This window comes from Triturus cristatus, chromosome 12, assembly GCF_964204655.1.
Source record: "Triturus cristatus chromosome 12, aTriCri1.1, whole genome shotgun sequence".
NCBI classification, from domain to species: Eukaryota; Metazoa; Chordata; class Amphibia; order Caudata; family Salamandridae; genus Triturus; species Triturus cristatus.
The window spans coordinates 739,840,362-739,853,404 of record NC_140595.1 but is presented as its reverse complement, the minus strand read 5'-3'; the positions used below and the strand labels follow the sequence as shown (position 1 = coordinate 739,853,404).

The window sequence follows — 13,043 nt, the reverse complement described above, 5'->3', positions numbered from 1 at the left end:
GATTACATCAAGATGATGTCAGGCGTTCCACACTTTTGTAATAAATATAGAATGTTAGCAATCTAGTTGTTCATTGGGATACTGTTGAGAGGCCAGGGGCACGGACTCTGAAAATTGAAGGCAGGTAGGAGAGTGCAGAGGCAACAATTTGACCACACTGGGCAGGCAGGAAGGGCAGTGGGGGCACAACAGACTATGTAGGGCAGTGGAAAGGGGGGCAGGGGCAACAAACCAACAATACAGGACTGCCAAGAGAGGCTGAGGCAATATAATAGACCATTGTGGGCAGAAGGAAGAGGCAGTGATAGTACAACCATACATGCCAACAGACCTGTTTCAGCCAGGAAACATCCAATGTTTTTAAGCTCCAATGGGCTTTATTTGATCTGTCTCCTGTCTACAATCTCCTCTTTTTCAATGTAACTCAAAGGGGACAATCAGTACCCCAGTTTTTTTTCAAAATCTCCCTCTAACCAAGTTCAAAATGTTCGCAAGTATGGTACATTGGATCATGGTAGGCAGGAGGAATTGGGGTAGGGACATGGACTCGGATAACAGAGGGCAGGAGAGACATGGAGAGGTGCACCAAACTGACCCTACAGGGAAGGCATCAGGGTTTGCAGCAGCACAATACACCACGCACGCCATGCGGGACGGGAGTGCAGCACAACAATCCATAGAAAGCAATAGGGAGGGGACAGGACCATGCACATGGACAACAGAGAACAGAGGGGAAAGAGGCAATGGCAGCTAGCTGACCATAATGGACAGACAGGAGAGAAAGCTGCAGCATAACCGGCCATAAAGGGCAGGAGGGAAGGATCAGGGGCATTGCAATGGAACAGACAAGCCAGGAGGGAGGGAATGGGGGTCTGCACATGGAAACAGAGGGCTGGGGGAAAGGGGGCAGGGCAGATGCAGCAAGATGATCATGGAGGTAAGGCAGGATGGGCACTAGAAACAAGACACACCATGGAGAGCAACAATGAGACTATGATGGCATACACACAGACCATGGAGGGAAGGTGGGAGGGGGTCAGGGGCAGCAAGCTGACCACACAGGGAAGGTAGGAGGGGCCATGGCAGCACAGAAGACCATGCATGGCAAGCGGGAGGGTTAGTGGCAGCACAATGGCTATGATGGGCAAGAAGGAGGGTGCAGGGGCATGCACAAAGGACCATGGAGGATAGAAGGGAGGGTCAGGACCTGGTCACAGACAAGAGAGTTCAGGGGAAGGGGCCTCACAACAGACCACGCGGGGCAGGCAGGAGGAGCAGTTGCAGCACAACAGACCAGGGAGGGCAGAAGGGTGTGGCAGTAAAATGGACCATGGAGGACAGGAGGAAGGGGATAGGGGCATGGCATGTGGACAGGCAGGGTGGAGGTGGCAGGGACAGTTTACAGCCATCTGACAATGCTAGGCAGGTTGGAGGGGAGTGGCAGCTCAACAGAACACTCAGAGTAGATAGGTGTGGCAGGTCCATGGAACATGGTGGGCAAAAAGGATGGAGCAGGGGCATGCACAAAGACATCGGAGGGCAGGGGGAAGGAGAATAGGGGCAGCAAGCTAAGCACAGAGGCTAATCAGGAGGTCAATGATGGGCCATAGAATTGGGCAATGGAGGGCAGGAGGAGTGGACTGGTACATCATGCTAAATGGAGGGCAGTGGCAGCACATCAGACCATGCATGCCAGGAAGGAGGAGGCTAGTCCATGGATTCAGACAACAGAGGATAGGGAGGAGGTGGATAGGGCAGCAAGCTAACTGTTCAGAGAAGGTGGGTATTAGGAACTTTATTGTTTTTAAAATGTGTGTCTGTGCGAACTACTTAAAATATGAACAAGTATGCAGCATAATCTCACTTTTATTCAGGAAGAAGAGGACGTTTGTGACTGACTCCGGGCTCACTTGGCAGAAACACTCCCTGACCCTCCACCCCCATCGCAAAATGTAATGCCCGTGAAAAGGGTAGGTGGACGCAGTGTTGTATAGAACATAGTCCTGAGAGCACGATAGAAAATGAAAACTAGATATAGTATATGGTATAAACTATGCACCAAAAAGTGTGATATAAGATGAACCGGGGCGTGAAATATAATATGCAATACATTGTGCGCAATGACAGATTCATTGGAGAGCGCGAGATAGCACAGGCACTAGCGCGTGCTATGCGATATGCGCCTTGGAGTGTAATATGCACAGGGCAGTGTTGTGTAACCTAACTAGTCTCTAAAGTTGTAATATAAAATATGTGCTGGGGAGTGTAATGTTGCATATGCATTGTGACAAAGATATGGATCCCAGATTGTAATATGTATGGCATAGCGCTGTGCGTTATAACACAGGCATCGAGGAAGGCACGTTAGATGGGGCAATATAACCCGTGCGAAGGCAAGTGTGGCATGACATATTCACGGGGTGGTGTTACTGTACACATGGGCTAGAGAGTGTCATAGCATACGCACTAGCTGGTGGAATACAACACAGAGGTGTGTGGCACTCAGCGGGCACTGGTGGGTGTAACACAGCATTGGGCTCAGCCAGGAGCACGCTGTGACTCTCGCGTGAGGTTCGTCTCCTTTCCAGAGAGCAAAATAAAAAGTATTACACATCCGGCGGTGGATGTGTGTTTTATTAACCATGAGGGGTGTTTCTTGCATAGTTTGGTCCAATTTTAGTCGAATCCCCTTTGAATGGCTTGGTGTGCGTGTGTATTAAATGTGCCCGTCAATAGCAACCCATGTTTGTATAAATAAACGGCAAGGGTGTCTACTTGGAGAGTAACCACCGGCGGGGGCGCCGGGATTAGGCACGGTAGGGCATCAGACACGTCAGAGCTTCATTAGCTGTGTAAATACATTCCACGTGGATTCATTGTATGCATAGTTGCCTTTTAATGAATATCACGCAAATCGTCATGGTGATAGGTACATACGGTTTGTCCAGCATGTCCTAGGTGTTTCTATAAATATATATATTTTTTCAATAATAAAAAACAAAGGCCGGCCCCGTGGGATGGGGTCCCCGGGGCCATAAGTGGCCTGAGGAGGGGGGCAACGCAGCCCCCCTCCTAAAGAATTAAAAAAAAAAAAGGCCATGACCCAGGGTTTGGGGTCCCTTAGGAGGGCCAAATTTATTTTTTTCAACAAAAAAAATTAGGGTGCAGGCCCATGGGGATGGGGTCCCCAGGGCCAATAAATTAGAAAAAGAAGGGGGGCCACAGAGCCCTCCTTCTTAAACAAATAAAAAAAATAAAAGACCATCATCGCGCCGGAGGCCATGCCCCCTCCTTGCAGCACTCTGCAAACGCGCCCCCTGGCCAGTTGTAAGTTGGGGAATTAATTCCCCTCCAATACTGAGGGTCCCTGAGGGCCAACTAGCCCAACAGGTATCTTCAGCATGCGCCAGGGAGCTGCGTTGCAGACAGGTGTTCTGAGGCCACGCCCCTTTTTACACCTCTATGCAACGCAGCTCTGTGGCGCTTACTGGAGGTACCTAGTGGGCTAGTTTGACCCTAGGGACCCTTAGGATTCAAGGGAACTTAATCTCTCAACTTAGAAAAGCCACAGGGCGCGTTTATACAGTGGTGAAGGGAGGGGACGGGGCCTGAGGTGACGTGTGCAAACACGCCCTGTGGCGCGTTTTAAGTTGGGGAAATAATTCCCTTTCAAACCTGGGGGACCCTGGGGGCCAACTAGCCCACCAGGTGCTTCCAGTAAGCGCCACTGCTCTGCGTTGCAGAGAAGTGCTGCCGGCCGTGTCCCTTTTTACACCTCTCTGCAATGGCGCTTACTGGACATACCTAGTGGGCTATTTTGCCCCTAGGGACCCTCAGGATTCAAGGGGACTTAATCTTCTAACTTAAAAAACGGCCACAGGGTGTGTTTACACAGTGGGGAAGGGAGGGGACGGGGCCTGAGGTGACGTGTGCAAACACGCCCTATGGCGCTTTTTAAGTTGGGGAAATAATTCCCCTTCAATCCTGAGGTCCCCTGGGGTCTAACTAGCCCACCAGGTGCTTCCAGTAAGTGCCACTGAGCTGCGTTGCAGAGAGGTAGTCCAGGCCGTGCCACTTTTTACACCTCTCTGCAACGCAGCTCTGTGGTGCTTACTGGAGGTACCTAGTGGGCTAGTTGGACCCCAGGGACCCTCAGGATTCAAATGAACTTAATCTCCCAACTAAAAACGACCACAGGGCGTGTTTACACAGTGGTGAAGGGAGGGGACGGGGCCTGAGTTAACGTGTGCAAACAAGCCCTGTGGCGTGTTTTAAGTTGGAGAAATAATTCCCCTTCAATCCTGAGAGACCCTGGGGGCCAACTAGCCCGTCAGGTGCTTCCAGTAAGCGCCACTGCACTGCTTTGCAGAGAGGTGGTCTAGGCCGTGCCCCTTTTTACATCTCTCTGCAACGCAGCTCTGTGGCGCTTACTGGAGGTACCTAGTGGTCTAGTTGGACCCTAGGGACCCTCAGGACTCAAGGGAACTTAATCTCCCAACTTAAAATGGCCACAGGGCATGTTTACACAGTGGGGAAGGGAGGGGACGGGGCCTGAGGTGATGTGTGCAAACACGCCCTGTGGCGCGTTTTAAGAGGTAGTTTTAATCCCCTGCCCTATTATATACTAGGGGCTTACAGTGGAGGTCATGCTAATCACAGGGGGACCACAATGCATGGTGTTCCCTAGTGTATGTAGGTGTTTTCACTGTATTCTGAGTGTCTTTTAACATAGCACTGGCTCTAGGACTGGTTAATCCGACTCAGTTACCACCGGTATCCGTCTGAAAAAGTTGAGGGTACAGGATGATTTTGCAACAAGGCTTCTTTCTGCTCTTCTGTTTGTTCTTTCTGCACGTTATCCTTCTTCCTGCACTTTTCTTCGACTTTGAGGACTTCTGTTGCTTCTTTCTGCATTTATTGTTTTTCTTTTCGTGCGTTTTTTCTTCTTTCTTCACATGTCCTATCTCTGTAGGCATAGTTAGAAATTAGCATTTAAAAAACCTTTGAAATTCACTGAAAAAACCATAGGTTTCAGGGGCGTTATAGTTAGCTGTACTTTTCACTCGTACAAAACCATTGAAATTCCCCCGTTATAGTTACTTCAGCTAACTATAACTCGCGCGCCCGCAATGCACTGCTGATGACGTCACATATTACATCACTCATGACATGGTCAGTGACATCACTCATGACATCACTTATGACATCTCAAATGACATCACTGATGACATCACTGATGACATCATCTTTGTGAAAGAGTGGCAGACCTCCTCTCCCCCAATATAACCTTTGATACACACATTCAAAAATAGAAACCAAAATTTTCAAAACAATGGACATACCAATACCAGTTACAACAACCTATTCAGTAATTCTAAGATCCACATACACATCCACCCATTCACCAACAGTCCTATACAGTCACTCACACATGTACTCACTCATCATATGTACTCATACACCTATACATCCTGTTACACAACGCCACTCATCCATAGAGTTACTCACACACATAGTCACTCATGCTAATAAAGAATCAAACATACATTTACTTGCATTTACAGTTATACGCACACTACCACACTTACTTCTACAGAAACTTACACATACTTAGTCTTTTAAACAATCACTTATAGAAACACATACTTATTCATACAGGAACTCTTTCAATCTCTCACTCTCACATATACTCACTTATATACACCAATAGTCACATATACTAGTTTAAAACATATGTAGTTACTCATAAAGACACTATTGAGACAGTCATTCACTCACTAACTCACCCATACACACACTCATTCACCCATACAGTCCTGCACACATGCTGTATTCAACACATACAAACAGTGAGTCACTCATTCATGCACCTATGCACTACGTAATACCCCCACCAAACCATACAGACACTCAAGACACTCATACTGATACTCAAAAAACCAACTAATAACCTATATAGACACTCATGTAGCTACTCACCAACCCATGCAGCCACTTATACACAAAGTGAGAGACTGATACAGATATTTACATATTTAAACATTACTCACTAAGCCATGTATTCACTAAGATACACTTAATCAGTCAGTTATACAATCAATTTTTCAAAAACAAATCATCCATTTAGACACTTATATACCCATTTATTCTTCCATCGACCTTGAGATATACATATATAAAACATATGTAATTTTCAGAAAAACACACATTCACTGGATGAAGTAATCAGTGATGTCATTTGAGATGTCATCAGTGATGTCATGAGTGATGTCACTGACCATGTCATGAGTGATGTAATATGTGACGTCATCAGCAGTGCATTGCGGGCGCGTGAGTTATAGTTAGCGGAACTAACTATAACGGGGGAATTTCAATGGTTTTGTACGAGTGAAAAGTCCAGCTAACTATAACGCCCATGAAACCTATGGTTTTTTCAGTGAATTTCTAAGGTTTTTTAAATGCTAATTCCTAACTATAACGTGCCTGAAACCTATGGTTTTTTCAGTGAATATATATATATATATATATATATATATAATACTGTTTGTATTGTTCTACTGTAAATATATATATAAAAAAATACTTTTTGGAACTACATCTTGGTGCTGGTATTTAAACTGGGATAAGTAATTGGACATGAATTAATTACAGTCCTTGTGAAGGATTAATTTAATTCTCCTTCCAGAATTAATTTCGCTCTATCGATTCCGCCGCATTTTTGTTGTTTTTTCAGTATCAGCGGCATTGGGGCAGCCAGATCTATCTCAGGTTTAGCAAATGGATTGCGCACATCTGAATGGTACCAGGTTTGGGCGAAGTGCACTCTGCCACCAAGTGATACAAATGTACATTAGGGACTCCAAAGCCATCCCGTTCATATGGGAGGACCAGAGTAGCCCAGCTAATCCAAGGTTGCTTGCCCCCTCAAATGAGTTGCATCAAAATTGTACGAAGATTTGCAAAAATAATCAATTTTTTAATGGAATAGGTATATTATGAAATAGCTATAAAATTTGGGGCAGGACTTTCATTTTGATTATGGCTATATGGCCTGCTAATGGGAGGCAGAGCCATCTGTCAACCCCCACGGTCAATTTGTCCACAACTGGCCTGTAATTAAGATGCAGTATCTGTTCCCTGTCTCTATGTAGGTATATCCCCAGGAATCGGGTCTCATCACCACACCATGTCAATGGGAACTCAGAGGTTCGATCCGCCACGTCTGTTAAAGGGAATATCTCAGATTTTTTCCAATTGATGTGTAAACCTGGCAAAGCGCCATTAACGTGTTACTTCACGCAGAACTGGTGCTAGATTTTCAGCCGGTTGTCTTAGGTAAAGTATATCATCAGCATGATCAATAAGGGGCCAGTTTTAAACTGCAATCCCCGGTGAAGGTGTTTTTTCTGTAAATAGCACACCAGGGGATCCATCGCTATTATAAATAAAAGGGGCAATAAGGGGCATCTCTGCCTAGAGCCACAAGATATACAAAGTGACTTAGTAATTGTGCCATTGAGACAGATGCGTTGGTTGTCCGTACAGCAGAGCTGTAAGTGAAGTAAATCCTAGGGGAGTCCCAATTTTAGCAGTGTAGCATGTAGAAAGGGCCACTCCAATGAATCAAAGGCTTTTTCGGAGTCTAGCAACGCAGCTAGTGCCGGTTCTGTGGGAGATATACTACGTAGCACTGCAAAGATCATTTACAAGTTTAATGCTGTAGACCTGTGCACCACAAAACCCGACGGAGCAGGAGATATTATATGCTGCATTAACAACGCCAGAGGGGTTGCCAGCATTTTTCCTAGTATTTTATTATCAGAATTCAACAATGAAAGTGGCCTGTAGGACCCACACTGTAGAGGATCCTTCCCAGGTTTCAGGATTAACGTTATCGCCTCCCATAGTGTAGGAGGAAGAACTCCCTTCTACAATGCTTCTGCTTGCACATTTAGGAGATATGATGCCAACAAATGTTTGTACGCTTTATAAAACACCCCAGTAAATCCATCAAGGACCGGTGCCTTAGAGCCATCATTCGCATCTATGGCCTGAATTATTTCATCAGTTGTGAAGGGTTCACTCAATATTGTTGATGTGAGTTAGTAAGCCAAACTAAGGCTATGTCTTCGAGATATTTGGAAATATCAGTGGTATCACCAGTTAGTTTGGAGGTGTAAAGGTCAGTATAATAGTGCAGCATTTCATTTTGGATGTCTAGCTTGACCGTTATGTATGTGCCATCAGGTTGCTGGAGGCCTGATGTATATGATTGACCCCTTGGTGGCTGCACCAGCCTAGCCAGTGTTATTCCTGGTCTTTCCCCTTCTCTGTATCTACGGGACTTAGCATATTTCCCCCCAAAATGGGCCTCTCTTTCTGCCGGTTCCTGAAAGTCGGTCAGTAAAGCACCCCGGTATTTCAAATAGTCTGGGGTACACAGTGTGATCTGTCTCTGGTCCAGCACCATTAAATCTGTCTCCAGCCATGATAGGGTGCCACAGAGGTACCGCAGTATCCCAGCGTGTTTGGAAATGCATACTCCCCTTATGTATGCCTTAAGGGCCTCCCATAGCGTGGCCTGCGAAGTAACAGATCCTCTGTTTAATTCAAAGTAGTCTATGATTGCTGAACAAATTTCAGCACGGAACAGTGTACCATGAAGCGCAATATTAAGGAACCGCCATATTAGGGACCCGCCACTGTCGTTCAACCCCACCCACCCCAGGGATGTGAAGTTTTAAAGTTACAAGGGAATGATCTGACAATGTACATGGAAGGTACATGATAGGAAGAAGCCAGGGTATAAGTGTGTTCGATAGGAGCCAATAAACCAAGCAGGTCCATGTGCTGTGTTGCGTCGAGTGGAATGTGTATAATGGCACCTGAGGGAGTTGCTGACGCCAAGAGTCTATCAACATTATATGTATTGCATATATTCTGCAGGATATTGCAAAAATGGGGTTTGTTGACCGGGGCCTTGAAGGTGATGTCTAATATTGGGTCTAGCAGTATATTAAAGTCTCCCCCAGGTAGATGTATTCTGTATCAATTAGGTCTATCTGTGACTGTAGTTGTTAGAATTCTGTGCTGTCGATGTTCGGAGCGTAATTGTTTACCAATCAGACAAAATGTCCCAGTAAATGGCCAGCAACTAGCAGATATCTTCCTCCATGTCAGTGAGGAATCTTAAATTAAAATGGTAGGCGCTTGTGTATTAAGATGGAGACTCCTGTAGTGTAAGAGCTGGAACTAGAGAAGAAGCGAAGTGATCCCCATGTAAGAGGAAAATTAGTCAAACATGTAAAAATCACAAGAGGGGTGGCAACGCTACGTTGTGCCCCCGTATCTTGATGGAAAGGAGATGAAGATTTACATATAGCTTGCAAAACACACATAGTAGAGGGTAAAAATTTCAACATAATCGTGCTGTCAATATCTGCCATAGGTAACATTTAAACATGCACATTTTAGTGGGTCAACCATATGGAAATAGAGCAACGCTAGCACTGGAGTGGATGTCCGGTGGTGATCTCCCAGGGGATCGTTGCGAGCAGCCAAATGATCCTCAAAATATTGTTTACAGAAACTTTGGACATCAGCTAGGCTGTCAAATACACGTGGCTTGCCAAATAACTGAAGGCGGGCTGGGTTGATCATGCCATATTGGAGGCCTATGTTGCAAAGGGTGTTTTCACCCCCGTATATTTGCTTCGGGCCTCTTGAACTCGTACAGTAAAGTCTGGGAATACGGATATCATGAATCCCTGTCTATTAAACAGGCCTTTCTCTCTTGCCAGCCACACGGCGGTATCTCGGTCCCAAAAGTTTAATAGTCGTGCAATGAGTGGTCTAGGTGGGGAGCCAGGATTGGGACGCGGTCCGAGTGAGTGATGGGATCTTTCAAAAACAAATGTGGATGTAAAGGACTCCTCGCCGAATAGGTCTGTCAGTAGCCGTTCAACAAATTCATCCAAGCGTCCAGTATTTGTAGATTCAGGCGCGCTTAGGATACGCAGGTTGTTTCGCCTGCTTCTTGCTTATAAGTCCTTATTTTGTCCGCAGAATGCCAGTGTCACACTATGTCCCTTTTGTGGTACCAGGATTCCATTTCCAACTAGTAGTTTGTGTCCTGTATAGCAAAACCTCTAGACCTGTATCCCTAAATGACCATGCATTCCCAGATTACATGTATGAAGGTGCACCTATCCATCTTGCCGCCCTGCAAAGCAGGTCAGGGTTCTGGACAGTGCTCCACAGTTTTTCCAGTGTGTAGTAAACACTGTGGAAACAATTATGGATGAGGTGCAGTGGGGCATGGATTACTAGGATTCGGCCTGCCATTTTTGCCTTGATCCATTCATCATCCAACATGTCCTCCAAATCACGCTCCCACTTTTCCTTCAAACCCCTGTAGGGGTTGTTTATGTTTCTTCCTAGAGCTTTGTAAATCCGTAAAAGAAATATTGCATTCTAGAGGGTCGAAGTCTGAAAGGGCTGTAAGCCTGTCCTAATACACATGTAGTTTGTGCCTAAGTTCTAAATATAGAAAAACTATAATTTATAGAGCCCAAATTTCTCCTCTGTCAGATGTGCATAAGACATCATGTGGTTAGAGGCCCAGACGTACCAAACATTACAGATCCCACTTCTTTTCCAGGCCGGGAATCCACGTAGCCTCGAGACCTCTGGGAGCCAAGGTCCATGCACTAGGGGCATTTCCTTTGTTGATTTACCATCCCATCCCATTTTACTCAGAGCAAGGTGCCCGCACTCCAAAGGGACAGCTGTCACCGTGGCAGACCGTTCTTGATGTTTAAACTGAGCAGTCCGTATGCCAGTTTGCTATTTAATTCTGTACTTAGAATGTTTTTGGTTTCTAACCCTTTGGCTTGCTTTTTAGAGAAATTAATTCTTCTAAATGTTCATAATCATTTTGGTTAATAGGTTTGTTAATTTTTTGGACAATTTTGTATTTGATCAAAGGTGGAGATAAGTGGTTCTGGGTCATAGACTGGGGGCTTCGTCATATGGCATATGTGCGAGCTTCGGGATGAAAATTGCATAGAATGCTGTTGCTTGATCTGACAACAGTTTCTCAGGAGGCAACGGGGAAAGAAGGGCACTGCGGTGGAGCTCTATTTTAAATTGTACTTACCCACTTTACCTTTCACTGCACTCATTGGATGCTTAGGTCCATTTTGTTATTGATATCACCAAGTTTGACCACGTTATACCCAGTCTCTGATAATTTCACTCGCTGTCAAACAGTCAGCCTTTCTTCCTCCAGTCCTGCATCTTCGTGTCAGCTGCATTAAGAATCCCCAATTGTCCCTTGGTTTCTGAAAACCTACTGTGACATCAATCCCTAGATAAACACTTTAAAACGCAATGCCTATATCCATCAATTAGGGTCGATCAAAAAATCTTTCATGTAGACTTTTTATCTGCGAGCTAAGTAAATTCTCTGGAGTCCAAGCTATCCTGAATTAGAAACACACAAGACTTAATCCTTGTCCTTTATAGGGATAGATAGTATTTTTTTGCAATTTTCTTCCATGTGAAATGAAATTTCTCAGAATTGCTGGTGATTCAGCAAGGAACTGAAAGTATATTTCTTTAGAGGATATTTGAGCAAGTTTTTCCATCTGGATAATTTTTTTTTATTTATTTATTTTTTATTTATTCATTTTAGAATGGACAAACATGGTGGCGTTCACATCGACTCGCCTACAACCCTGTGGGCCGGCTACTTTGTATATGACAATCCATCTGGATACTTTGCTGCATGCAATGACAATCTCTATGTTTGGTTGTGGTAATTAAGCCAATTATACATATATACATTTCTCTTTTGTACTCTGAATATTTGTTTTAGGTGCTTCAGGTCTACTTACAGTGTTCTCTTGTAGTGGTATGGTCATAACTTTATATACAGTAAACTACAATGAATTTAAAAAATGACACCAACAAATACCATGCAGAACAATATCATCCAAATCAAGGTCAACTAGTACATCAACAGAAACAATGAATATCAAGTCCAACTTAAAGCAAATCTATACTAACCTATTTATCACTGCCTCAACCCATGGCAATTCAACAAAGCCGAGTTAACCAATATCAAATCAATTGCGGTTACTCTAACTTCCGTGGGAGTTACCATACTCCACGATTCATGGGTTCTGATTTAGGACCACTTTACTTGTCATCATTCAGACCTCACCCATAAATGGACCATTAACCCTTAGTTAAAATTTTGATTTGTGAACTTAGAAGTTGATGTCTGGTTACTTTTTGGTCATCCATTTTCTTTCACTCTTGGATCGGTTTGCTAGAACGTTTTGCGTATATACAGATTTTTGGAACAGTGTACTATCTAGTGCTCTTGACTTTTAAATGGAGAACTTTCAGTTAAAATCCCAACGATATTCATTGAACGAGCCCTGAAGAAGTCCTATTGGACAAAACGCATTGGCTACAGCAAAAATCCAAGACAAAATGAAATATTTTAAATGAAAGAATTAATTAATAAATAATCTCTTTTTTATTAAGAAAAAGATTCTGGGAGTCTGTGCATTTTGCTGTCCAATTACTACTGTTATTAACTAAGTTGTTATTAACTAAAACAATTGTTGGGGTGTGTGTGCTGAGTCATATTTTCTTTCAAATCAATGAATGCCAACTCAAACAGTTTAAAACAAACTATATTGAACTCATGCCACCTTACCACCAAAAATGTAACATAAGGTGGATTTGTAGAGCGCTGCTTGTCACTCGTGAGGGTATCCAGATGCTGAGAAAGTAGGTGTGTGGTGAGTCTGGGCCTGAATACAATCAGTCGGGATAGTTTGCAAGAAGACTAAATGAAAAGACGGGTCTTCAGCTTCTTGTAGAATACAAGTGAGGAGGATGCCCTGATGTGTTGGGGTAGGTCATTCCTGGAGTTGGCGGCTTGGTAGAAGAATGTTCACCTCCAGTTCTGCTTCTGTGGATGTGCGGGGTGTGTATGAGTGAGAGTGATGCTGGGCAAAGTTGCCTGG

General features: G+C 44.4%; 1 protein-coding gene across 7 annotated transcripts in view; it reads right to left on the bottom strand.

Moving 5' to 3' along the window:
- The window catches only part of LOC146782640 (uncharacterized), a 292,768-nt gene that overhangs the window by 194,278 nt on the left and 85,447 nt on the right, over window positions 1-13,043 (bottom strand). The gene's annotated exons all lie outside the window — the stretch shown is intronic.